Source organism: Peromyscus californicus, unplaced genomic scaffold (genome assembly GCF_007827085.1).
Source record: "Peromyscus californicus insignis strain IS unplaced genomic scaffold, ASM782708v3 Scaffold_1__1_contigs__length_55948999, whole genome shotgun sequence".
NCBI lineage: Eukaryota > Metazoa > Chordata > Mammalia > Rodentia > Cricetidae > Peromyscus > Peromyscus californicus.
Genome location: NW_026294492.1, coordinates 5111026 through 5136317, shown reverse-complemented (window position 1 = coordinate 5136317; position 25292 = coordinate 5111026). Strand labels below are relative to the sequence as shown.

At 46.3% G+C, this 25292-nt stretch overlaps 1 long non-coding RNA gene across 41 annotated transcripts in view; it reads left to right on the top strand.

Annotated features, from left to right (window-relative positions):
* Positions 1-25292, top strand: part of LOC128115271 (uncharacterized) — a 307172-nt gene that overhangs the window by 259848 nt on the left and 22032 nt on the right. For 31 of the 41 annotated variants that reach the window (XR_008220070.1, XR_008220073.1, XR_008220074.1 and 28 more), the window contains 8 exons: positions 14584-14750; positions 19938-20010; positions 20759-20865; positions 22002-22135; positions 22530-22710; positions 23583-23778; positions 24290-24451; positions 24557-24652. This is a non-coding gene — a long non-coding RNA (uncharacterized LOC128115271). The other 10 variants (XR_008220060.1, XR_008220088.1, XR_008220096.1 and 7 more) reach the window with 8 other exon arrangements.

The following is a 25292-nucleotide window of genomic DNA, read 5'->3' as shown; positions in this document are numbered from 1 at the left end:
GAAGCACAAATACCTTCTAAGGTTTAAACCCTCTGTAGATTGTTCTTGGTTTAGGGATGCATTGTAATGCCTGAAATACTCTGACAAGGTTCGGCGTACACTAAGTACTTACTACATTATTTGTGAAACAAAGTCTAAGGATGGCAAAAAGGCTTAGACTCCTAGGTCCCAGCAGCAACAGGTCTGTGCAGCTACAACCGTGGTCAGAAAACCACAAACTCACAAACTCAGCTGTTAAAAAAGTGCTGAGAATAAGTGGCCATGAATGCTCAGCCATAAATGGAACATCCTCATCAACACCCTCTTCCTGCAAGGCTCAGATAATACTTCAGAGAGGAGGGGCAGATGTAATGCAAGAGCCGGAGGACAGGGAGGAGTGCAGTGAAATGCAGACCTCCGTGCATGTCCTGGGTGTTGCACAAACCAACTCATGGCAGCTGTGTTTTCCTGCAGAAGATCAAACCAGCTCAAAATTTCATCAGGAGAAGAGGGGCTCCTGATGTCCCGCCCTTTGCTGAGAAGCTAGTGGCAATTGATGGCTGCTGAGAAAGACTTGCTTTTCTTTGTTGGGGCAGCAGCGGTGGTGTTGGCCATTGGTAGGTTGTCTGCATCCTAGAGGAAGGCTCCACACTCATGGGCATATGGAGAGCACTAATTGATCTCAGTGGGTTATTAAAAAAGAAAAAAAAGGTGTGAAGTTGGAGATGAGTTGAGGCGGCCCTAGAGAGTTGGAGGGAGTGTCGGGTGGGGATGACTAACCTGCATTGTCTGCATCTATGATTGTTTTCAAAGACTGACTTAGAAATACAACGACTCAATGTCTTTAGCAAATCACTTTCATGCATAAGTAATGAGTAAACTGGTTAAATTTACTGATTCAGAAAGAGAAATCACTCAGCATACATAACACGTCCTCATAGGTTGGATGTGTGGTCTGTCGTCTTCATCTGTAGATATATGAGCCCATTTTCTAGAAACTGATGCTCACAGATGTGAAATGACTGCACTGTGTGACCTCAGCAAGTGAAGGCATGGCATGGCCAGGGTGGCTCGGAGGACATGTGACAGACAAAGGGGGTTTTCTGATTCTTAGCTGGTCTTTGGTTTAAGGTGAATCCTGCATTAAGACTAGGAATGCATTTCTTAAAAGACTATAATGTAATCTGCCTCTTTGGGTTTAGGTTATGTTATGACTAGTTGAGAGACATCCCAGATTTATTCACATTCACTTGTTTCCATTCCCCAACCATTTCCCCCTGGCACACTATTGAGACCCATGACTGGTATGTGAATTTCTGGAAGGTGAGACTATGTCCCCTGCCTTTCTCTGTGCTTCCCTGTTTTACTGAGCTGGCCCCTTTAACTTTGCTAGGCAGCACATGTATCCTTCTATTACCCTCAAATTCCCACCTCTATTCCATGCTCAGTGCTTTGTGTATAATGGATAGTCAGACATAGTTTATTGTGGAATAACTGTGATTATTACATCACATAAGTTGAATAAGAATAATTTAATTGTGTGGTCTCATTGCTCAAAACAGATTCTGATTAAATAGCTTTTGGGTGGTAGTAATAACTTCACTGGTGTCCTAGTTTTCTTTCTGTTGCTGAGAAAACACCATGCTCAGAAGTAACTTGGGTAGGAAAGGGTTTATTTCAGCTTACAAGTGACAGTCCATTGTGGAGGGGAGGCTAGGCAGGAGTTCAAGGCTTGTATCTGGAGGCAGGAACTGAAGTAAGGACCGTGAGGAAAGCTATCTTGCTGTCTTGCTTCTCCTGGCTGGCTTAGCTACCTTTCTGATAGAACCCAGGCACAGCTGCGTAAGGACGGCGCCGCCCATGGTGGGCTCCTGCATCAGTGAGCAAATAATAAAATGCCCCACAAACGTGTCCACAAGCCCATCCAATGCAGAACATTTCTCAAGTGAACTTCTCTCTTTCCGGGTGTGTCAAGTTGGCAACTAAGATTAGCTATCAGTTGCTAATAATAAATACTACTAACAACTCTTGGATCATTGTCATGACATTAGAGAAGAGATTGTATGATGGTCTAAAGATTTTCCCGTCAGATTGGCAGACATGTACTTTACATGATTGCAAACCTGTTATAATGAATTGTAGATCCATCCTTTGATGGATAGTGTGACTCCATCCTTGCTATAAGATGATGGCATTCCATGGCCATTCACACCTCAGTCAACTGGTGCTCCTTTGCTTGATCTCCCAGGTGGAGAAAGTATTGAGCCCCACATTGATTTGGGGGTGTGAAATCCCTTCAGAAGTTGACAGGCATCGCTCTCCAAAACAGCAGACACATTGTTTCTTTAATGTGGGTTGAGTGTGTGTTGCCAGGGCCAGCCTGTAAGAGTCCGGCTTGCTTATGGCAGGACATCAAGTCAGAGAGAACTCTCTCTTCCCATCATTTCAGCGCGACTCCTTGCTGAAAGGCAGACCTCTGATCTTGAGGTGGTGTCTGTTATTGGGCCGTATGTAATGGGCAGGAGTTCACAGATGTGTGTGAAGCTGAGACACACGTTATGGCCTACGATAAGAGAAAGGAGTCAAAGCTAGGAAACAGAAGGTCTGGTTGCTAGTGATTCTCAAGCGTGAGGAGTTGTTGGCTTCACGCCGGTGATCCTCTCAAGTTCACGGTCCCACTCAGCAGCATGAATCAGAAGTAGCAGGTACTCGGCACGAAGATTCTCCATTTCTTGTGGTGTGGAGAGACCAAGATAGATGAAGGTGGATCTGAGAATCAGGCATGGGTGCAGTGCGTCCAGCAGCACCAGCCAGAGTGCTTCAGAAACAGAAATGAAAGAGTTAGCCCGAAGGTGAGCCGTCTTGTTCACATCTAGGTAAAGTGGATGATGGTCACACCCACATAAGGATGTGCCAAGCCTCAGAGAATTCAACTTTTAGAAACCATTTTAGAATTGGATTAAAAAATAACTTCAATAACTGCATGGCTAGCCCTTCATTCCTCCTTGCTTTTTGAAAAGAGAGAAATTGCATTTGCTCAGAGTTCTAATGTTATGGGTGGAGTTTGTCCTGGGCTCTGGAAATTGTGGACATCCCATCTTGCCGTGTCTTGTAAACATATCAAAGGCCCCCGTTGCACAGAAGTGGACTTTTAATAATGTCTGAACGCCGTTGCCTCCACTTACAGCCTTTCCTGTAGGGGAGCCATCCGTGAGTGTGAGTGCTAGAGCGTTACAGAGAACAAAGGGCTGGTCGTCCCGCTTGAGAATCCTCCTCTACTGGCAGAGAGTTGTGCTCGATGACCTAATAGGTCCTCTCTAGCTCTAATTTCTATGATTCTATGAAAACCATCACCCACCATAAGAAACAGATGTTGGCTGGAGAGACAATGGCTGTGAGGCTCCGTTCCCCCACCCAGCCAGCCCCCTTCGGAGCTGTAGAGACCACCTCTTTTGCTCCCACACTTCCCCGCTTGGTGGCAGCTGATGAGATATTTATAGCCGCCTTTTTCCCGCTGCCAATTATAATTATCAATATCTTTACTGATTTAAAAAAAATGGGGAGGGGGAGACACCATCGTGGTGTAGTATCGTGAAGTATACGATAAGCCAAGTTTGGGTTGAATGTGAGAATAGTTTCTTCTAATGACGGACAAAAGAGAGGTGTTTCTGATGGCGGGGTTGGTGCCAAAGCTGCAGGCAGTGTGGCCTCTAGGGCAACCTTTCCTCCTCTAGGACACACCTTCCCAGACAAACTGAGCCAGAGAGCTTCTGAGCACCAGGCCTTGCGGACACTGACAGTGTGGCCTGTACTGTACTGGGTTAGAGTGTTGCTTTAAAACAATAAATACAAGTGAAATCTTCCACAAGGCAACGCGGCTTAGTAATTGCTGTTTGGGGCTCACGCCCCGCAGTTATCCAGCTCAGCGTTTCATGCCCAGCTGCAGCGCGGCTTTTGCCAAATATAGATAAATGAAGTTAAAGTTATTGGCAGCCGCTAGTTCTCTGTCCCTGTTTCAAGTTTATAGATTTCACAGGAATGGCATTGCTCTGTCCCTGCGGCAGACGATGGCTCTTCTCAAGCGAGAGTTTTCTCTCCGTGGGGCACTCCAGACGGCTTCTTGACCTGTGATTTGTGTCAGCGAGGTCTATGGTTGGCAGGAATGGACTTTCTGCCTGAGCTTTGGGCCAGTGGACATATGGACAGGGAGACAGCACAGGCTCCTAACTCTGTCCAGGCACTTTTTAATGTTTCCCCACCTGCAAGGAATGCTTGTGAAGAACCTGCTAGCTCTTCCAGGCATACGAACTCTAAGAACTCCATGCTGGTGTGAGTCATCTCTGTTCGCCTGCAGAAATGTTCTCACCTGAGAACCATGTTTGCCTCGAGCATTTTTTATCTGATGAAACTGGAGGCTCCGCAATTTTCTGTTAGGGAGGCACCCCGAATTACGGTTCTTAGAGCTAGGCAAGCTCCTAAGAGTCGGAGTTCAATTCTGCAGTGCCTGTCTTGGTTAAGGCTGAGAGGGCTCCTGCCTTCCTCTTGATTGCCTTGGGATGAGCATGACACATAGGTTTTCTGAGGCAGATGGTCCTGTGGTCTGTGCCGATAGCTGCAGATAAACAGCAATTAGATGCCGTTTCTTGGCTGATGTGAGTGGATGGACATCGAGCTTCTCCTGGGCTTTCTCTTCATCCTAAACACGGAGATGACTTTTTCCCCAACTCTGCACCATCATGGTGGCTTGCTGCTTTGGAAGGAATATGTTCTAGAACCTGTACAGTTGCAAGGTGTGCTGGAAAAATCACGCGATTGGAAGGGTTTTATAGTGAGTCAAAGTGAAGTCCATTTACAAGCATACACAGATAGACACAGACAATCTAGGTGTCTTGGAAGTACTTGGCTGGGTTCTCAGTGGCCCTTTCACTGTGGACGCTATTGACACAATACGGTCCCTCTTTCTAGTCTTTGGTTATTGAACTCCCTGATTATGAGGTTGGAACCAAGTCACACATTGTTCTCCATTTCTCCTCCATTTCTTTCTCTTTCTTTTCCTCCACTTTCTTTTAAATTCTTACTTTTCTTCCTTCTGAAAGGAACTATAATTCAGCAATGAGAAAATGAATAAAGTCCTATAAACACATCATTTTCAATTCATAAAGCTTTGGAGGCTGCCTCAGTAGGAAATCCCTCTGGGAAATACCATTCTTATCACACAGTAAATCTCAAGACTCAGATGGACACCATCTTTCCTGACTCTTGGTTGAAGGAGCCTGGGGAAGGGGCAGGCCTTATCTCTTAAGGTACAAACATAATTTCCTATGGAGCTCCTGCCCTTCCCAAAGTGATTGATGACTACTTTTAATTTTTTTCTCCCATGTTGAACATACAGAAGGTCTTTAGTATATATTTATTGAATTAGCAAATGTAGTAACAAAACAATTGAATTTTGAAAAATAGCACTAAGAGAGAGAGGGAGAGAGGGAGAGAGGGAGAGAGAGAGAGAGGGAGAGAGGGGAGAGAGAGAGAGAGGGAGAGAGCGAGAGAGGAGAGGAAGAAGGAGAGAGAGAGAGAGAAAGAGAGGGGGAGAAAGAGGGAGAGAGAGGGAGAGTGACTTTTGACAAAGTTGACCAAGGAAGCCAAGGTGCTTAAGCCGTTGCCTGGGCTCCGGAGGTATATGCCCTCTGAGCATGCTTGGCTAGGCTGGCTGGAAGCGCTCTCCTGCTTGGCAGCTGCCAGCATTGGGGCAGTTTTCACTGCCCCTGGAGGTGAGGGATGCTGGGAAATGGACTGAAGGATGCACACTGTGTGGGAGTGGTGGAGGAACTGCGCTGTGGATCAGAGCTGTGAAGTGCATCTGTAAGCTGGCAGGGACCGACCGGTTGGATCTGCGCCGTACTCCCTAGACCCGAGGGCTCGCTCCATTCTCACTTCCAGATGTAGGCACATCTGCAGCCTCTCAAGCATGCTTGAGAAAAAAAAATAAAGTAGGCTGGGGTCTGGGCCTCTGCTGCTTCCTAGAGCCAGACCTGGCTAGGAGACTTTGTGTCTCTTACAAATACAAGGAATGGAGTGTATGCTCTCCTGGATTCTTCACCTGGACTATGAAGAAGACCTCCCTAGAGGGAAGAGCCCCTGAAAGTTCTGTTCTGATTGCCTGTTATGCATTCTGATCAGCCGCTGTCCTGGACCCCATATCCTTCCTCTGTCACAGCTGAGTCCAGGGGCATGTCCTGTCTAGCTGAATGTTTGATCTGAGGTGAGACTGCAGCAGAAAGGCCCTGGGTTGGTAAAATTCACTTAACTTCAAATTAGTTCTCTCAAAAAACAAGGTGGATGGACCCCAGCGAAGGACACTTGAGACTGACCTCAGGCCGCCACATGAATTTATATGCACACATGTGCAGTGAACCCACATGCACCTACACACACGATCACACACACACACACACACACACACACACACGCACACACACACACACACACACACACACACACACTCCACACTCACAAAGTCATCCTTTTCTAGGTCCGTTTAGGCTCATCAGTGGTTATCTCTCCCTCCCTCCTTCCCTAGAAAAGTTGAGGTAAAGTTCATACAATTTCAAATTAGCTGTCAGCCGGTTTCCAAGTGTGCAGTCCACTGGCATTTAGCACATTTGCGGTGTTGTGAGACAAATGCTGCCTAGTGCCGTGTGCTTCTATCACCGTACCTGTTAGGTAGGTCCTCCACACTCCTCGCCCCAGCCCTGACGGTCACCCTGCTTCTGCATCTCCCTCTCTAAGTGCTGGGATTCCACTCAGTCCTGTTATGTCATCTACAGGGTGGATTAAAACTTTGTGCCAGACGCTATTCTAAGAATTTAAAATACATCAGATTGTTTACTCCTCCCAGCATTTAAATACCATGAAGGAGTTACTATTTTGGTTCCTAATTCACAGGTGAAGTGGCTGGGGAGGAAGCAGTGGAGACTTTGGATCATAGACTCAAAATGTAAACTCTGATGGAACCATCTATGCCCTGCAGCTTGCCAAGGGATTTTCCTTTACATGCTCCCTTTCTACCCTGCTGCCCTGCCCCCACCTCCCCTCCTGCTGCCCTCCATCCCAACAGGACTATAGCACGGCCTCTTTCTTTGTGGACCACACAAGCTTTTTCATTTCCCACCTTCTGGTTTGGTCTTGGGAGCCTTAGGCAACTAAAGACAGACTCAATACTGACATCTGTGTTGCAATTTTTCATAACTGTCTCAGAATGACTGAAAACATGCCTATCCCTTCTTGGATCAGAGTCTTCCAGACTTGACGCTAACCTCTTCAGACACAGCTGAGGTAGGAGGCCAAACTATCCCCAGCATTCTTCTGGCCATTAGGCAAAACTGAGAATTTTATTAGTGAGCAATAGCCAAAGTTCTGCACCAAACAGCAACATGCTTGCTGACTTTGTAAAAAGACTTTATTTTCCTCTTACAGTTATAACATTCGAGTTTAAAACATGCTAGACGCTGCCCTCCCCCCAAGTCTGAAGATGAGAAAGTATGCATACATGCACACAAGGAACATAGTTACAGATCTTACTTGGCCTCTATTTGCAATTACGAATTGAGCGGCACTCCGTTCTGAACCTAGAAGGAGCATTCTGAGGAGTGGGCCGAGAAGCTTGACGTCATCGACAAGAAAGGGCCAAGGAAATGGAATTGGAACACAGGATGGACACATTGTTGTGAAATCTCTTGCCTGTGACGGTCACACTGAGGGGCTTTCTCATCTCTCAGGCACTTGGCTGGTCTCCCTCCTTCTCTGCTGATTTTACAGAAGATCGGAGGAACTGCTGGGTGTGGGAGAATGTCACCGTGAGCCACACACCATATTGGCTCAGTCTGGGGGGCCCAGGGCAGGGGCTCTGTCCAGGCCAATGGACTGATATTGGGATGTTGACAAATAGACACATGTGGCGTGTTTTTAGTTTGCTATAAAATTAGTTACACATGGTTCCTAGGAATAAATGGACATAGTTCTTAAGTTTCAGGATCCTAAAAAAGTCATTGTTTTGGCCTCTTGAACTAAATGAACCTTTTTTTTTTTTTCAATAAAGCAAAATTAGCTTTTTAAAGGCTTTATGGACTCGTCAACAATCATCAGAGGTGTGAGCAGGGTTTGGGCTTCTGAAGTAAATGGGTGAATATTTGTGGCACTTTTAGTCACATGCTAAGTCATGAGCCTACATTCCTGAGGGCTTCCCTGGGAGACTGCTGGTTGTAATCACAGAATGTTCATAGTTTTCAACCGTCAAGGAGTGGGTCCCTTCCCAGGTACCTCCAAACTTTGTCTTAATCCTTCTAAGTCCAGAAGGCCAGGATGAAACTGTCCTGGTCTCCTGGTCTCCATTATACCTCTGAAGCTGCGGCAGTTTATGTGGCCAGATGGCATGTAGTCTGGCTTGGTGACTGGCACTGGAATGTAGCGTCTATCCCCAGTCCCTCTCTCTGGGTCTTGAACCCCAAATCCTTCTGCTTCAGCCTCCCAAATGCTGGTATTATAGTAAGTAATACCATGTCTAGCTCATACCACCTCCTTACTGTTCATCTCCCGCTTCTACTTCGATAAAGGAGACCCAGCAAACTTGCTGTCTCCTGCTGGAATCTCTGTTTAGTCTCCATGCAGAGATTAGAGTCCAGTCCTGTCCGTTTCTCTCTGTCCCAGCTGTCTCCAGCCTGTGCTGGCTCCCGAGGAAGGAGGGAAGACGCAGAGAATTCAATCTCAGAATGACTCAGACGCCAGTGAACTCTGAAGCCTCAAGCTTCGTTAGGTTCTGAGTTTGCAGAGGAGAGCAAACTCTGGACAGGCAGTCCTCTCTCTCTCTCTCTCTCTCTCTCTCTCTCTCTCTCTCTCTCTCTCTCTCTCTCTCTGTCTCCCTCCCTCCCTCCTTTTCAGTGCCTCTTTCCTCATCATAGTGTGAAACTGAGAGGCAGAATTCCATATTCTATCTCCGAGGAATGTGCTTCATGTTTTTAGTTAAGGCACACATTATTTCAGTAAAATATTCTGTGTGACCCAAAAATAGCCATTCCCGCATTTAGACACACTGTGCTAACATGTAGCTTGGCCCCTTCCATTGGGAGGCTCCACATCGCTCCTTCTAGACTTCTGTCTTCACTTCTGGTGCCATCTGAAGTCCTCGAGCAAGTGAGGGATATGAAATAAGACAAAGGCAGAAAGATGGAGAGCAAGGGGGTATTTGGTGCAGGAAGTCCAGATGTTCAGGTCTTCTGCACCTCTTCCTAGAAGGGAAATGTACCTCCATCAAATGAGACATGAGTTCTGTGACTACTTCCTTCCCAAGTAAGACAAAGACAGACCATGTTAGCTTGGAGTGACTTGTGCGTATTGAGTTTTGATGAAAAGTCATCTGAAGGGCACAGTGCTGGGGGTATGTTCGGATGCCCACCCGGGGTAGGTAGGGGCTTAAAGGGGGCTGTATATATAGCCCACTTTACTAGGGGTTCAAGAACAGTGACATTATACATTGTTTACCTAGAAGAGCACACTTGACATTATACACGTTATCCCCATGGCATGTTCATGTTCCAGATGAGGTCACCAAGAATTAAAAAGCTTATGTAGCTCTCAGGGCAGTTAGTGGTAGAGAGCAGAGCTTGACCTCCATCTATCTTGTTTCAAGGCCTCGATCTTTCCACCCCTGTCTGAGGCTGCGGCCAGCTGTGTTCTGAGAACTCTACTGCGTGTTCCTGGACCATTCTGTGTCCAGCATGTTAATAGGGACCGTGGTGTTTCTGGATCAGCATAGCTTATCTTCATTTGAATGCAAAAGAAAAACTGACCAGAAGGAAACTTCTTGGGGGTTGATCAATAATTGGCCTGGACACTCTACTTTTCCTTCAAGCTCCAGATAGACTGTCCTCAGAGCGAATAGCAGACTACCAATGAAGCTTGGAGAATGCTCTCCTTTAACCCCATATGTCTAGATCTTCAGGCATAGTGCTTTGTTTTGATAAATTCCTAATTATCTGGGTAGTTGTCTTTTTTTTTTTTGGTACATATGTACATACACACACACACACACACACACACACACACACACACACACACACATATATGTTCAAGTGAATGGGGGTTCACATGTGTGTGTATATATGTGTCCAGAGGTCAATGATATCATGTATCTTCCTCAGTTGTTTCCTACCTTGTATCTTGAGGCAGGGTCTCTCCCTGAAGATGGAGCTCAAGGGTTCAGCTGTGCTGTCTGGCCAGCAAGCCCCCTGAGGATCCTCTTGTGTCTGCCTCCCTGGTACCGTGATTACGGCATGCCATGGCATGTACTCCCATGCATGTCTTTAATGCCGGTGCTGGGGATTGAACTCTGATCTTCTTATCCGAACAGCCACCAGCACTTTACCAACTACACCGTCGTCATCCTCGTTGCATTGTGATTCTCTTTGTGGGTGGATACATGCCTCCGCGGTACAAGGAAAATCAGATTCCTTCTGAGTGTTTTTTTTTTTTTTCTTATTAGCTGAAAAGTGAAAGAAGAAAAGAACAGTTTCAGCCCTGGCTGGTAACTCAAGTGTTCAGTTCTGCAGTGAACTTGGCTGACAGAGATTCCAGCTTTGTCCATGAATAGCCAGCAAGGTCACATCTGGATTCACGTACTTACCTAAATGCAGACAAACCTAAATTATCTTGGTTTGGCCCTGATGTATTTCTATCTTGTGTTGTATTTCTTTCTCTAAATATCTCCTCCTGCCATCTCACGCCCCCACGTCTCTCCTCTCTCCAAAGACTTAACAACAAAAATATGTGCGGCTTCCATTGCCACCAAAGGAGAAGGGTTGAAGGCTCTGAGAAGATACTCTGTCCTTCCTTTAATGGGATCCAACACAAATTTTTGAATAAACATGACATGCAAAATATCGGACCATCTTTCCACAGAAGCGCTTCCAGCCAGCGGGTATTTTAACATCTTTAAATGAAGCTTAAGCAAGATCGGTCTCCACACCAAATAAGGAGCCAGGCATTCAGGCAGTTGTACGCACACCGAGTCTTCCTTCCAAGCCACCCCGGGCCCCCACTCCCTTTATTAGAAAACACTTGAAACTTATCATGTGCAGCAGATGGGAGTAGAAAACCCAGCTTGAAGACAGTTATATAAATACATCCTTGATATCTGTTTTGCTTTTCAATTTGCAATGAAAAGTACAAAGGTAGCTGGGCGAGCCAGCAGGCCTCCTGTGTCTCCTGATATCCATTCCAGATGTTGGCTAGACTTCGCGGAGCCAGGCTTATGGCACTGGGGCTGGAGCCACGACTCCTCCTCCAGGTGGGATAGCTCATGCTGCTTCCCCCACAGGCTCCCAGCCTTGTCCAAACACCCTAACCTCCGCCACCTCTGCTGACCCTGTTTTACCTTCCTCTAATCCCTCGCGCTCTGGTGGGTCCCAGATACGGAGGAGCACAGTATGTGCGCTGTGTGACTGCTCAGCACTTTGCCTGTCCCAAATGAGAAACTGAAGGAGGGGAGGAAAAAGTGAATAGAAAGAAACAAGGGGGCTGGGCGCGGGCGCGGGGGCAGGCGCGGGTTCCAGTCTTCACCAGTGTTGTTTGCAGCCACGTGTGGCTTCCCCCCCCCCCCCAATTACCTTTGGAGCTCTAGAGTCTGGGGTGCCTCTTGACCCCTGAGCCTGTCAGAGCGCTAATGGCAGCCCTCAGTTTGTACATGCGTGTAAAGGATTTTACACTATAATGTGCTGACTTCCTGATTAAACATTACGAAGCACAGAAGGGCATCATAAATCTTACAGGCGCCGACTTCATTTATCTGAATGTTCCTCACTGTCTAGAGACAGTAAACAAATGGCAGGGGCATTTATTTCAGCCCACAGGGACTCCAGTAGGGTGCTGCGAATACCTCAGGCCCCAGCTGCCCTCCTTGTGTCTGAGATACCGTGTGTCTCTGAGGGTCTCGGGTTTGTTGCTCTGGGCGGGCTCCTGAGGCATTTGCTGGAAGATGCTGCAATGAAAGGTCGTTGGATGAGACCAAGGTCATCTCAAAGGGAGTTCCCAACAAGGAGTGGTCTGGCCAATGGGCTTTCCGGATGGCACCGTTCTGTAGAATGTTTTGTAATTGAAAAAAAAAAATTCAGTAAATAATTAAAACCACAAAGTCCTAGGGAAACTGCTAGGATGGCAGACTTGTTGGGAATCTGTATCTCTCTGGTGCCATTCAAAGTGAGAAATGAATGGCCCTGCCTAGAGCATTGCCTACATGGAGGTGCTTATGCCTGTCTGTTAACATCGGTAAGCAAATACAGGGCTAGGGTCAGCTTTTCCTCCTGCTTCCGCCTTACAAACAGCACCCCTCTTCAGATACAGCTAGCTTTAAATAAATACGCATGTGGAGGGGGAGAGCAGACGGTGTCTAGCAAAGTGCTAGAACGAAGGGCATTCTTGATGCACTTTGGAAGTACAGAACTCAACAGGAGGAGGCGCTGTCCGAGAGGCCTTTGATGGGGCTAACCCAAAGTACTCCCACATAACTGCTTTCAGCTGTAATCAGATTTATTTCTTCTACCGACTAGGTTTGGAGGCTGAGTATGCCAGGCAGGTTCACAATCTGTGTTTCACACACTGGAGGAACAATGCTATGAGGTGGTTAGGGTGCCGTGGGAGGCTCCAGGCTGACCTCAAGGGGTCATGTGCTGAAAAGGGAGCCGGATCATGGACGCACTGGCTAGGATTCCTGACAGGATGAGCTGTGATCTATGGCGTCTGTGCTAGGTGAGAAGGAAGCTCATAGGTATGAGAAAGCAAGGAGGACCTGATGGGGACTGGGGAGTGCCCTTGGGAGTGTGCATCAGTCCTGTGTCTATGGCGAGTCATCCCTCATTTGCATGGGAGAAACATGTCACACTGTGGACTGGGAGTGTGGCCAAGTCCACAGAGTGATTGGTGTGGCCCCACTGGTGGCTCTTCCATCCTCTCTCTCCTGGTCCAAGCTCATGCAGCACCTCCCGTCTCCAACAGCTCTGCCAAGTCCTTTCCTTCTGTGCTCTAGAGTCTCTGATGTTTTCTCTCAGGAATCGAGCTCCATGCTGCTGTGGCTAGCGTTCTCATCCTTACCCTGTCCTCCTCCAGACCCATACCTACACAACTGTCCTACTTTGAATTCTGCTCACAAAGGAATAGCTATTCCAAGGTTTATTGATAGCTGCTTTTTAAATGCATCTGTCTCAGAAGTTGACAGGGTGGGTCAGGGCTCGTTTGAGTCTACATCCTGGGTCAAAGGATCATCCCACGCCCCAGGGGGCAAATTCTTGGCACCTTCCCTCCTGGGCTCCGTGTTTCCACCTATCAACACAGCATACAATGTGATTGTGGCACTTTGGGTTTCAGAAATTGAGGTTTAAATACTCATGGTAACCTATTGAATATCACTCAAATAGTGTTGTGAGGGAAACAGGATACACTCGTGTGGTTTTGATTAGATATAGTTCTGTGAAGAGAACTAATAGCCAGGGATGGCCCTGGTGACTCGCCTCTGTCCTGTGTCTTATGCCTGCTAGAGAGCCACTTAAACCGAGCCCTGGCCCACTGCCATCACTGCTCATGGAAGGGCTCAGCATCCATCTGTGATTAGAGAACCTGTATTTAAATTCCATTGTTACAATTCAAGTGGGAACCAGGAGTCCCACAGGTTCACATGAACACCAGGTTTTCAACAAATGGTGATGGTTTTGGGAAGCTGTTTAACCCTTAGGAGGTGAAGCCTTGCTAGGGGACGTGTGTGACTGAGGGTGGAGCTTGTGGTTTATAGGCCAACTCTACTTTCTGCCTCCAGGTCACCACCACCCATCAAGCAGCCAGCTGCCTTATGACCCTACCACCTGCTATCATTCCTTCCCTGCCATGACGGACCAGATCCCCTGGATCTAGGGGCCAACATCTTCCCTTCCTTGTTTCTGTCAGGAGTTTGGTCATGGTTTAAACAAAAGTAACAAATGCAGCCACCCTCTAGGGTGCTCACCCCAGGATTGTGGTGGCAACCCACACATGCTAGATGCAAAGCGAGTGACTAAAACATCATGTGGCACATTAACGGTAATGCTTCTTGTTCAGCTCTTGCCCGGGGTTGGCAAGGAGATGTTCTCAGGTAAATGTCTAACCATTATGGATTCCCAAAAAGGAAAACCCACCAAGGGCAGTTCAAAGATGGTGGGATTAGGGGCTTACTGGGTTCAGTTCAGCATGGCAACCAGAGAAGGGTAGACAAGCTGCCCCTGCCTGCGGCTGAACTAGTCCTCGGCTATGGGAACAAGGAGTGGTAAGTGGCTTTTAATTTTTTTTTTCAAGTGAAATACCACCCCAAAGTACACAGAGACCCCGGACACCCAGTCTAGGATCTTTGGTATAGGATCAGTCAGAGGCCTCTGTTATGGTGCCTGTGACCTTGTTCTTCAAAGTGCATTCTTCAGGCAGAGGAGTTAAAAGGTAAAGGTTCCTATCTGTGGCCAGTGTAGGCGAGGCTGGGGGTGCATGAGACTAGCTCCCTAGATTGGTTCCCACTAGGAATCTGTTTTCCATTTGAAGACTTGACCAGCATGAAGACAAGAATCCCAAGAGCGGCACCCATAAACAATACTGAGGATCTCACACAGGGGAGGAGCGGTCTCTCCAGAGGCAGAGAAGGTGAAAGGAAGAGGCTTGAGAGAGGCTGGACACAGGAGGAATGCATTCTGGGATATTCTGTAGCACAGGTAGGCACCTACAGTCTATAACTCAAGATTCCTTTCAAAGTCACTTGAAGGGAGACCGAAGCTTCCCAGCTTGTAAAAACGATGCCCGAGGAGGTGGAAATGCTACTTATGTGTTTAATCACTACATGTGCAATGTTTGGATTATTATATCACTCCTCAGATAGCCTCCCCTCCACCCCAAATTATGTGCCATTTAAAACAATTTGAAGAAGAATTTTATGTGGTCATGGTGGCTTAGTTTTGTAATCCCAGCACCAGGGAGTCTGAAGCCAGCTTGGGATACATAAGGAGTGAGCTGGAGGCCATGTTGGAATACAGAGTGACACTCTCTCTCAAACAAACCTCAAATCAACAATAACTACAAAACATCAGGCAAAAACATTTTCTTTTAAATAGAAAGGTATGTCTACCAATTAAACTCCAAAAGCAGAGGCAGTGGTTGTAAGTTGCTAATGTTAGGTCTGACAGGATAAATATGGACAAGAGACAAAGGTGTCCTGAGATGGCCCCCAACTTCAGTTTGCATGTCCGGTGGTCAGCAGCCCTTTGCTTTTGCAGAGTGGTGGCTAGGTCGAAGTGGGAGGCCTGTGTTATCTCTGGCAGGTGTCTTGGAAGTGCCAGCAGCAGTGACTGGCTTTGAGAAGCCCAAGCTATCCATCTTACTGTCAGTTCCCCAGGTTCATCCTGGGACGTGTGCTGTTTGTGGAGGAGAAATTCTCAGCAGACTAGTGTATCAGCCAAGCCACACTGCATTGAGATTCAAGGCCTCCAGCAAGTCTCAATTAATTCAAGGGCTCCTGAGAAGGGACAGGTCTGGACAAGAGCTAGGATATCCAGCTAGGACTGGACCAGGTTTATGTAAGGCTCAGTGTTCCTCTGTTGTATTAATTCAGACATGCCTGGTATCTGTCATCAGCTGAGCCCTGTGCTCAGTGTCTTGAGACATTCTTTTTGCCCCCTAAAAAACATGCTTTAGTTATCATTTTGAGATGATGTAGACCTGACTGACCGCAAAGTCATGGAGAATCACCTGCCACTTCTCCCTCCTGAGTGCTGGGATTATATATTATTCACTGTACATGAATATATTTAATTGCTCCTGAATATCTGCATCATGTGACTGCTCTGGTCTTTATGAAGCTCGGAAATAAGTCACAGAGGCATTGAGCACGCGACTGAAAATACAGATGCCTGGATCCTAGGTCAGAGTTTTGAATTAAACAGATCTGGTCCTTTTGGAAGTCAGTGTTTCAGACCCTGCCTTCATGGAGGGAGGTGACACTTCCAGTAACGTAGAGTGGGGTTCAAAGTCACAGTGAAGGCCTGACATTTTTAGGAGAGAGGAAGACAGCAGTGAGCTTACATAAGCCCGAGATTTTTATTATTCAGAGCAGTGTGAAAACACACATGCTGGGCAAGAAACTGACACGTAGAATGAGGGTTCACTGCACAGAGGAAGGGCCTTCCAGGCAGAGGGAGGCTCTCCTTCATGTGCCCAACACAAGAGGAAGGAATGGATAAAGGAAGTGGGGGATGTATTCACAGTGGTGGGCTTCTTGGTCACACAGAGGAATGAAGTCATGTTGGCAGGGAACGGGCTGCAACTGAAGACCGTCACACCGAGTTAAGGAAGTCTCATGTTTTCTCAGTGAAATTTTCTAGGGATGACTAGATCAGAAGGAGAAGGCCGTGGGACACGGAGGGAATGTGTTCCGAGTGCCTTATCTCCTTCCACAGAATTGGCTGGATGTGAACCCCCATACGATGAAGAAGGAAGGGGGAAGACGATGAAGGAATGTGGCTGCAAGATGTAGGGCAGCCCGGGGCCTTGAGGCTGGGCAGGGCACCATGAGGGCTGCACAAGGAGTTGATTCTTCATGCTGTATGGGCTAGGGAAGGCCAAAGACTGCACACACATGCCTAGTGAGCATCCCTGCCAAAGGGAAGCTGAGTCAACCAGAACAGAATCATGCAACTTCCTGCACATGCCCGCAGATACTGACATCTCCAGGTCAGCCACTGTTTAGGGAGATGCTTCCCCAAGCATGGGCTGGCGGGGGTTACTCCATGAACAAAACCAATTTTTTTTTTTAAAGAATCTCCTACATTTGTACGATATTGACATCATTTCTCCCTCTCCCCCTGAAAGTCCTCCTATGCTCCCAACTCCCTTCAAAATACGAGTCATATAATATATATATATATATATATTATATGCCTATGTATACACATATATGAATATACACATATAATATACATATATATGGTCCTTGTCCCTGGGAAGGACTGATTATCTGTAGCCCTTCATCTAGGGATGGGGCCCCGTGAGGTTTCCTCCATCTACACTGGCATGTCAACTGGCATTCTCATTGTGGGGGTTATGCTTAGGAGACCATACTATTGGGATTTCATGGCTGTAGCCCCCTGTCATCAACCGAAGACGCTATCTCACAGCAGACATCCTGGTCCTCTGGCATCACTGTTTCCCCTTCAGTGATGTGACCTGAGTTTTACACGTAGGGGCTGTGCTGTAGAGGTGTCAATTAGGCATCCCTTAGGCTGTGCATCCCAGGTCAGTTCTCTATTTCTGGCCAATTATGGATTTCTGTAGTAGTGTCCATCTGCGGTTGATGGAAGATTCCTTGAGGAGGAATGTCAGCTACACTTGTCTGTGGGTATAAGGACACATTTTTAGAAGGCACTCAGGAATTAGACTAGGTTAGGGAAAAGACAGTAGGGGGTTCTCCATTGGGTCCCATGGCCTCCCCAGCCATAGGGAGTGGGCTAGGTTTGTAGTATTAGTTATGGTGTACTTCCTGTGTAAGGGTCTAATTCTAGTTGTACAGCAATTGGTTACCCTCAAGCTATAAGTGTGACTGTTGCACCTCTGGGCACATCTTGCTGACCAGCCACTGTAGTTCCTGTGCATCACAGCTGGGCAGGAATATCGATTACATTCCTCCCTAGGCAGCTTGTGGAGCACCTTCGGATGCTATGAGAGCTAGTCAGAGAGAGGAGGCTTCCAGGTTAGTCCCAGCTCAATCCTTCCAAGTCCACAAACAAAGATTAAAAAAAAAATCCATAGGGATTATGAGGAGATGATGTGAATGTATTTCTATGTCATGTGACTGACTTAATAGCCCACTTCCTATATGAGTAGGCTTCTTTTAAAAAAAAAGTGGTCTTACTATATAGCACTGGCCGATGTGAACTTGCTGTGTAGACCAGGCTACCCTCAAACTCACAGGGATCCACCTGCCCCTTCCTCCCAAGTACTGGGATTAAAGGTGTGTGGTAACACCCAGCTAGGTTAGGCATTCTTACTGCTAATTTACTGATGGATGAGCTGCAAAGCCAGACAGCTAAATTTAAGAGTTAAGAGAACAGTGGTCAGTAATAGGATCAAGTCCTGATTGCTCTGACGAAAGTTCTGGCTCTTTCCATCAGAGCACTGATTCTGGGGTGTGAGGGACTGGGGGTGCAGCGGTACAAGCAACCCTTGAATGTAGCTGGTTTTCTCTGAGCCCTTGCTCTCTGGGAAGTACCGAGTGCCATACAAGAGTAGTTCCCAGCTCATTTCATTCACTGAGAGCTCTGTGGAGCTGTAGAACCCAAACTCGAGGACACCCGACCTGCCTGGCCTCATGAGGGAGGCAGCCCAAACCATGCTGGGTCTTCGTTCCACTCCTCCTTGGAAGCTGTCTTCATGTGGGATGTGTGCGCAGACTTTGTTCTGGAAAGAGAAACTGTCTGTGTATATTTTAAAACAGAATATGTGAAATATTTTCAGAGTTACACACATAATAAAAATCTATTTAAAATATTTCAATTTTTTATGTCCCTTTGCCACATAATAATCAAAACACTGAACATACAGAACAAAGAAAGAATATTAAAAGCAGCAAGGGAAAAAGGCCAAGTACCATAAAAAGGCAGACCTATTAGAATTATACCTGATTTCTCAATGGAGACCATAAAAGCCAGAAGGGCCTGGATGGATGTTCTTCAGACTCTTAAGAGACCACATATACTAGCCCAGCCTACTATACTCAGAAAAACTTTCCACCTCCATAGATGGAGAAAACAAGATATTCCATGAAAAATCAAATTTAAACAATATCTACCCACAAACCCAGCCCTACAGAAGATGCTAGAAGTAAAACTCCAACACAATGAAGCTAACTACACCCATGAAAACGTAGGAAATAAAAATCTCACACCAGCAAAACCAAAAGAAGTTCACATACCACCACCAAAATAACAGGAATTAACAATCATTGGTCATTGATACCTCTCAAAATCAATGGACTCAATCGCCCAGTAAAAAGACACAGGCTAACAGAATGGATGCAAAACCAAGATCCATCCTTCTCCTGTAGTCAAGGAACATACCTCAACATCAAAGATAGACATTACCTCAGAGTATTGGGTTGGAAAAAGACTTTCCAAGCAAATGGACCCAAGAAACAAGCTGGTATAGCTATTCTAATATCTTAAATAGTCTTTAAACCAAAATTAATCAAAAGTGATAGGGAAGGATATTTCATACTCCAAGGAAAAATCCACCAAGATGACATTTCAATTTTTAACATCTATGCCAAGGTCACCCACCTTTGTAAAAGAAGCGTTACTAAAGCTTGAATCACACACTGACCCTCACACACTGATAGTGGAAGAGTTCAATACCCCATTCTTACCAATGAATAGGTCATCCAAACAAAAACTAAACAAATAACGGACCTAATAGACGTTATGAACAAAATGGATCTAATGCAGAACATTTCACCCAAACACAAAAGAATATAACTCAAAACTCAGCACCTCATGGACCTTTTCCAAATATGACCACATACTCGGTCCCAAAGCAATTCCATTTAAATTGTTTATCTGGTCTTGATTTAATTTTGGTATATGCTACTTATCAAGAAAATTGTCCATTTCTTTTAGATTTTCCAGTTTTGTTGAGTACAGGTTTTTGAAGTTTGACCCAATGGTTCTCTAGATTTCCTCAGTGTCTGTTGTTATGTTCCCCTTTATCATTTGTGATTTTGTTGATTCGGATTTTTTCTCTGCCATTTGGTTAGTTGGATAAGTGTTTGTCTATCTTGTTGATTTTCTCAAAGAACCAACTCTGTGTTTCATTGATTCTTGGTATTGTTCTCTTTGTTTTTATTTTACTGATTTCAGCCTGGAGTTTGATTATTTCCTGCCATCTACTTCTCCTGTGTGAGCTTGCGTCTTTCTGTTCCAGAGCTTTCAGGTGCTGTATGTGCTTAGTTTTATTGTAACTTGTTATGCCAGCTTAGGTTGATATCCCTGGGAGGCTTTCTCTTTTCTAAAGGGAGATGGAGAAGGAGTGGATGTGGGGGAGAGGGAAGGAGAAACTGCTGTCTGATGTCCTGTATGCTGTGAAAATATGTTGCTATGATTGCCATATAGTTTATAAGTAATATAAGTCTCTGTGTGTTTAATTGGTCCTGAGCGGCTACAGGAGCCAGGTGGACACAGGAATACTCTTGCTACAAGAAACTGGTCAAGTAATGACAGAATAATTATTTAAGAAAAAAGAACTTTTGCCACCCCGGGGGGAGCACAAAAACAACAGCTTGGATGACAATATGAAATAACACCCCTCCCTTGACAATGACTCCAAGATAACTTTGGGAAGCAATTTCTTCAACATAATATACAAGAAGGGGAAGAGGAGGGAAGGTGAATCCTGACGATAAAGGAGACAAAAAGAAATTTATTAGATGTGGGCAGTTGTCGTACATTTCCCCTCCAGACTCTCCCTTTGACTCACTCAGGCACCTTGATACTTGCTTTTTCCTCCCAAGGTCCTCGTAAAGCCTTCTGCTATAGATTGTGTTTATGTCTACCCTGAGGCACCATTGGGAAGGGGAACGATTAGAAAGTGAGACCTAGTGGTAGCAGTTGGGTCACTGGGAGGTATGACTTAAAGGGGATATTGGTACCCTGAGACACTTCTTATTTCTCTTTGTTTCCAGGCATCATGAGAGGAACTGGCCTCTGCCACCACAGGCACAAACTGAAGGGCCAGGAGGCTGGACCATGGCAAACACCAGCCCAACTATGGCAAATATAGCGCCAACAGGTTTTGCCTTTTACCCTTCCTCCCCTTGCTACAACTAGCCCCCAAGGTCTATTCCTTTATTTGGACACTGACTCATTCCTGGGACTGATCACTGAGGTCCAACTATCCAAACCTGTCATTTGACTAACCTAATTAAAATACCCAATCAGAATTTGCCAACACGTCTGGGCTCATTCTAACATAGACCTCCCCCTTTCCCTCTTAAGATTAACACTTACAAGGCCATTCGCTCCTGTTTCTGTCCCATTTGGATTCAGTCACCTTGTCTCTTTGCCTTGCTTAATAAAGGATTCTTTTCATTTGGTTTGTGCTTGAAAATTGGGGTATGGGTGTGGTCTATGCCTAATCCAGGGTCCAGAGGGGAGCACCTGCAGTATGTGGGTCCCTTCACAAAGCACCAGGACCAACTAACCATGGGTTAAGACCTCTGAAATCATGAGACAAATGTCTTCTTCTCTTTTTAAATTGCTTATCTCTGCTACCATGACAACCAATAAACAAACCTAGGCAGGCTTTACATTAAAAATGTTATAAATTCCACTCCTCTCATTCACACTGGACTTTGAATCTTCTCATGGGGGGGACCCTGTCTCATTGACTTACATCCTTGGAAGTTCTGTCTGGCAGATGAAGGGCACACAGTAAACTGATGAGTGGTTGGATGTACCTACCAATCCCAAATCCACCTGCTCATCCAGCTGTGCACTACTAAGAACCTGTGATAGGCTTTAGTGACTTGTCATGAAAACTTCCTTCAAACTCCCTTCTGCAGATTCCTGAGGCAGAGCATGTGTGGGATTTGGTACACAGTTTACAGCTGGTCCCCCTTCCTGGTTACCAAGTCTCTGTTTAAATGCTTCTAGCAAAAAAACAAAAAAAAAAACAAAAAAAAAAAAAAACAAAGACCCAGCTTATTGGAAAGTGTGCTTTGATGCTGACATCCTCTGGGCTTTATGCAAGTGGCTTGGCTGGGCACACAGTGTATGCTGTGGTCTCCTGTGAGCTCTCGTGCCCTGCTTGATGGTTGCATTTAATTGGGCAACAGCTGGTGATAATTTTCTGTGTATGGAGTGAGGGAATTGGTGACTGATTGGCTCTTTACCTCCATTTCATTGTCTTTGTTTTTGCCCTTTCAGCTTTCGCAACAGAGAAGAGTGAGACCGAGGAATGGGGAACCTGCTATGAGGCCAGATCTTGAGATTTGCAGGTTGAGCAGCATGGAGGGCTTCTTTAGGAGGTCTCTGTCAAGAAGGGCATAGCTGCTTTAGAGGTACCTCATCAGAGATCACTCAGTTCAATGTCCTGCTCTTAGAGCTATTAAAGTAGGCACGGAGAAGCACCACAGCTTACCTGAGACTGCTCAGCATTCAGGTACTGAGCATAGACCTCACCCAGGACTCCCAGCCATGCCAACTATTCAGTACTAGAGTGGGTCACTCAAACACCATCTTGCCGACCTCATTCTTGCTCAAGCTTAGGAAGCCATGGCATAAAGGCAGAACCATGAGCAGCAATGTTTAGTCTTTGAAGTCCTCTAGCTGAGAACCACAACATCAAGAGAGGTCTGAAAACAACACGAAACAAAGAAGTCCCCAAACATGGTGGCCATCTTGCTTCCCTAGGCTCTATTATCTGATGCAGTAAGCAGTGCTGTCTTATTACAGGGATGCTGTACTGTGTATGGGAGCTGAACATGATGCTTGTCAATCTGCCAGAAATCCCAGGAGACATTCAAAGCTCAAGTCATTGAAGGAGACCAGCTGCACGACATCACTGGGAGCTAATAGCACTGGGTTCCAAGAAGGGTTATGATGCTGGCATCGAGGCCTCCTGCTAAGCGTGAAGGTGAGCTTACTCCATCCCTCTACATTGTCTGAAATTTTGTGTCATTTCAAATAACCCAAAGACAGAAGCAAGGGGTAGCTGAGTGATAAATAGGCAGAGATACTGTCTTAGTTAGGGTTTCTGTTGCTGTGAAGAGACACCATGACCATGGCAACTCTTATAAAGGAAAACATTTAATTGGGGCTGGCTTATGGTTCAGAAGTTTAGTACATTATCACCATGGCAGGAAGCATGATAGCATGCAGGCAGACATGGTGCTTGAGAGGTAGCCGAGAGTTCTCACATCTTGACTCACAGGCAACAGGAAGTAGTCTAAGGCACTGGACATTGCTTCAGCATATAAGGCCTCAAAGCCCACCCCCACAGTGACACGCTTCCTCTAATAAGGCCACACCTCCTAACAGTGCCACCCCCTATAGGGGCCATTTTCTATTAAACCACAAATAGAAAGACAATAAAAACTAGATGGGATATAAAAATTTCCCAGCAGCCCCTATTCTGCTTCTGTGTTGACAGGATATTTTATGCCTTGGGTCCCTTGCTGCACCCCACTACACTGTAGTAGTCCATGGCTCCTATGGATAGGCAAAGAGATAACCAGGAAGGAAGGGGGCAGGGAGTAGTCTAGCAACTTGGATGGGATGGGTCTTAGGGTTTCTATTGTTGTGATGAAGCACCATGACCAAAAACAACTTGGGGAGGAAAGGGTTTATCTCATTCAGATTTCCACATCACAGTCCATCCTTGAAGGAAGTCAGAGCGGGAACTCAACAGGGCAGGAACCTGGAGGCATGAGCTAATGCAGAGGTCATGGGGAGGGGGTGCTGCTTACTGGCTTATGCCCCATGGCTTGTCATCTTGTTTTCTTCTAGACCCCAGGACCACCAGCCAGGAATGGCAGCAGTAGCCATGGCCTGGTTCCTCTCACCTCAATCACTAATTAAGAAAAACGTCTCATAGGCATGCACATACAGGCCAACCTGGTGGCTGCATTTCCTCAACTGATGTTTGCTCTTCCCAGATGACTCAAGCCTGTGTCAAGTTGACATGAAAACTAGCCAGTACAGGGTGAGTGGGAGCAAAGTAAATCCACCCCTAATTGAATGAATGACATGCCATTTCTGTGCTCAGACCAAAAAAAGCCAGGATGGAGCTCACTGGCCATGAATTTTAGCTGAATTGGTGAGCACCAGGCTCTGTGAGTTGTTACCTCAAAAACATTAAGGTGGACGGTGACTGAGGAAGACATCTGATGTCAGCTTCTGGCCTTCACATGTACACACACACACACACACACACCCACCCCTGAACATGTGGACCTATAGGCACGTGTAAACATACATATCCGAATACACACTAAATAAAACTAATAGCTAATTAAAGATGGCCGACATCAAGGAAGCTAGAGTCCAGAAAGACCTGGAAGGGACCTGGAAATGAAGTCATTGCTGATGCTCTGGCTGAGTCTGAGTTAGATGCTCTTGCCTCCCCAGAATCTAGTATCTGTGTCTGTGAAATGAAAGGCCACTTGGGATCCCCAACCCGACCCCTATCACATCGAACTATTTATTATCTCAAGTTTGCACAGCCAGCATGTGCCTCCCAGGAAGAGGGCTGGAGCCGGGACAGAAGTTCAAGGCCACAGGGTACCACCCTGCAATTGCGCTGCCGGCTGAGAGGAAGCCTCTGCAGATCACTGAGGAGTAAATAGAGGGTCCGGGGACTCTATCATTCAAATGAGGTAAGAGTTGGCTTGGGACTTGGCAAGGGAAAAGAGGGAAGAATTTGGATTTCTGCTCTTTTGAATTCAGAAAATCAGTGTGAATAAAGGGAAGATTTTACCCAGGCAGAGACGTGCTGTTCAGACGGTGGGACCAGAGGGAAGAGTCACACCCAGGCTCTTTGCAGACAAAGACTTCCTTCGAGGAACTCCTAACGGAAGGTAAGACAATACCCCGTGGCCCGATAGCACACGGTGACGTGAATCCACTGTGGCCATCGGCAACTGCGTCACAGGGCCTGCTGGAGCTGTATGTGCAGGTTTCTTTCAGGCCACCCTGTGGTAATGTAGTAGAATCGTACATGTCATATTTTCTGAAAGCATGGCCACATCAATGGAGCAAGCATACTACACACAGTAGGGTTCGGAAGGATGTAAAGTAATGCCGACGGAGAACTCAGGTCCACTGGGGCCCTCTGTGTAGATATCAAGGATCCAGTTTTCCTCCTATGCAGCTGAACCAAGTGACAATAAGCAGACCACTGTATGAGGCTGGGACACAGGGCCTGTCTATGAATGTACGGACTGGAGAGAACTCAAAGATTTCTCATCCCAGAACCAGAAATCCTTGGTTAAATGGTGTGTACATGAGTATGTTAGTGTGTGCAGAGGAGCTGGGTGTGCAGTGCTCTGCTCTCAAGCACCGCACTCCTCCTGCGGTGTAGTCTCATGACCTGTGTGTAGAAGATATTTTTTGCAGAAGTTAAGCCAGGCAGAAATGCCATCTCTATAACAAACATATCAAACCAGAGAAGCATTTAACAGAAACCGAGATGAACCAAGATGACATTCACTGAAAACA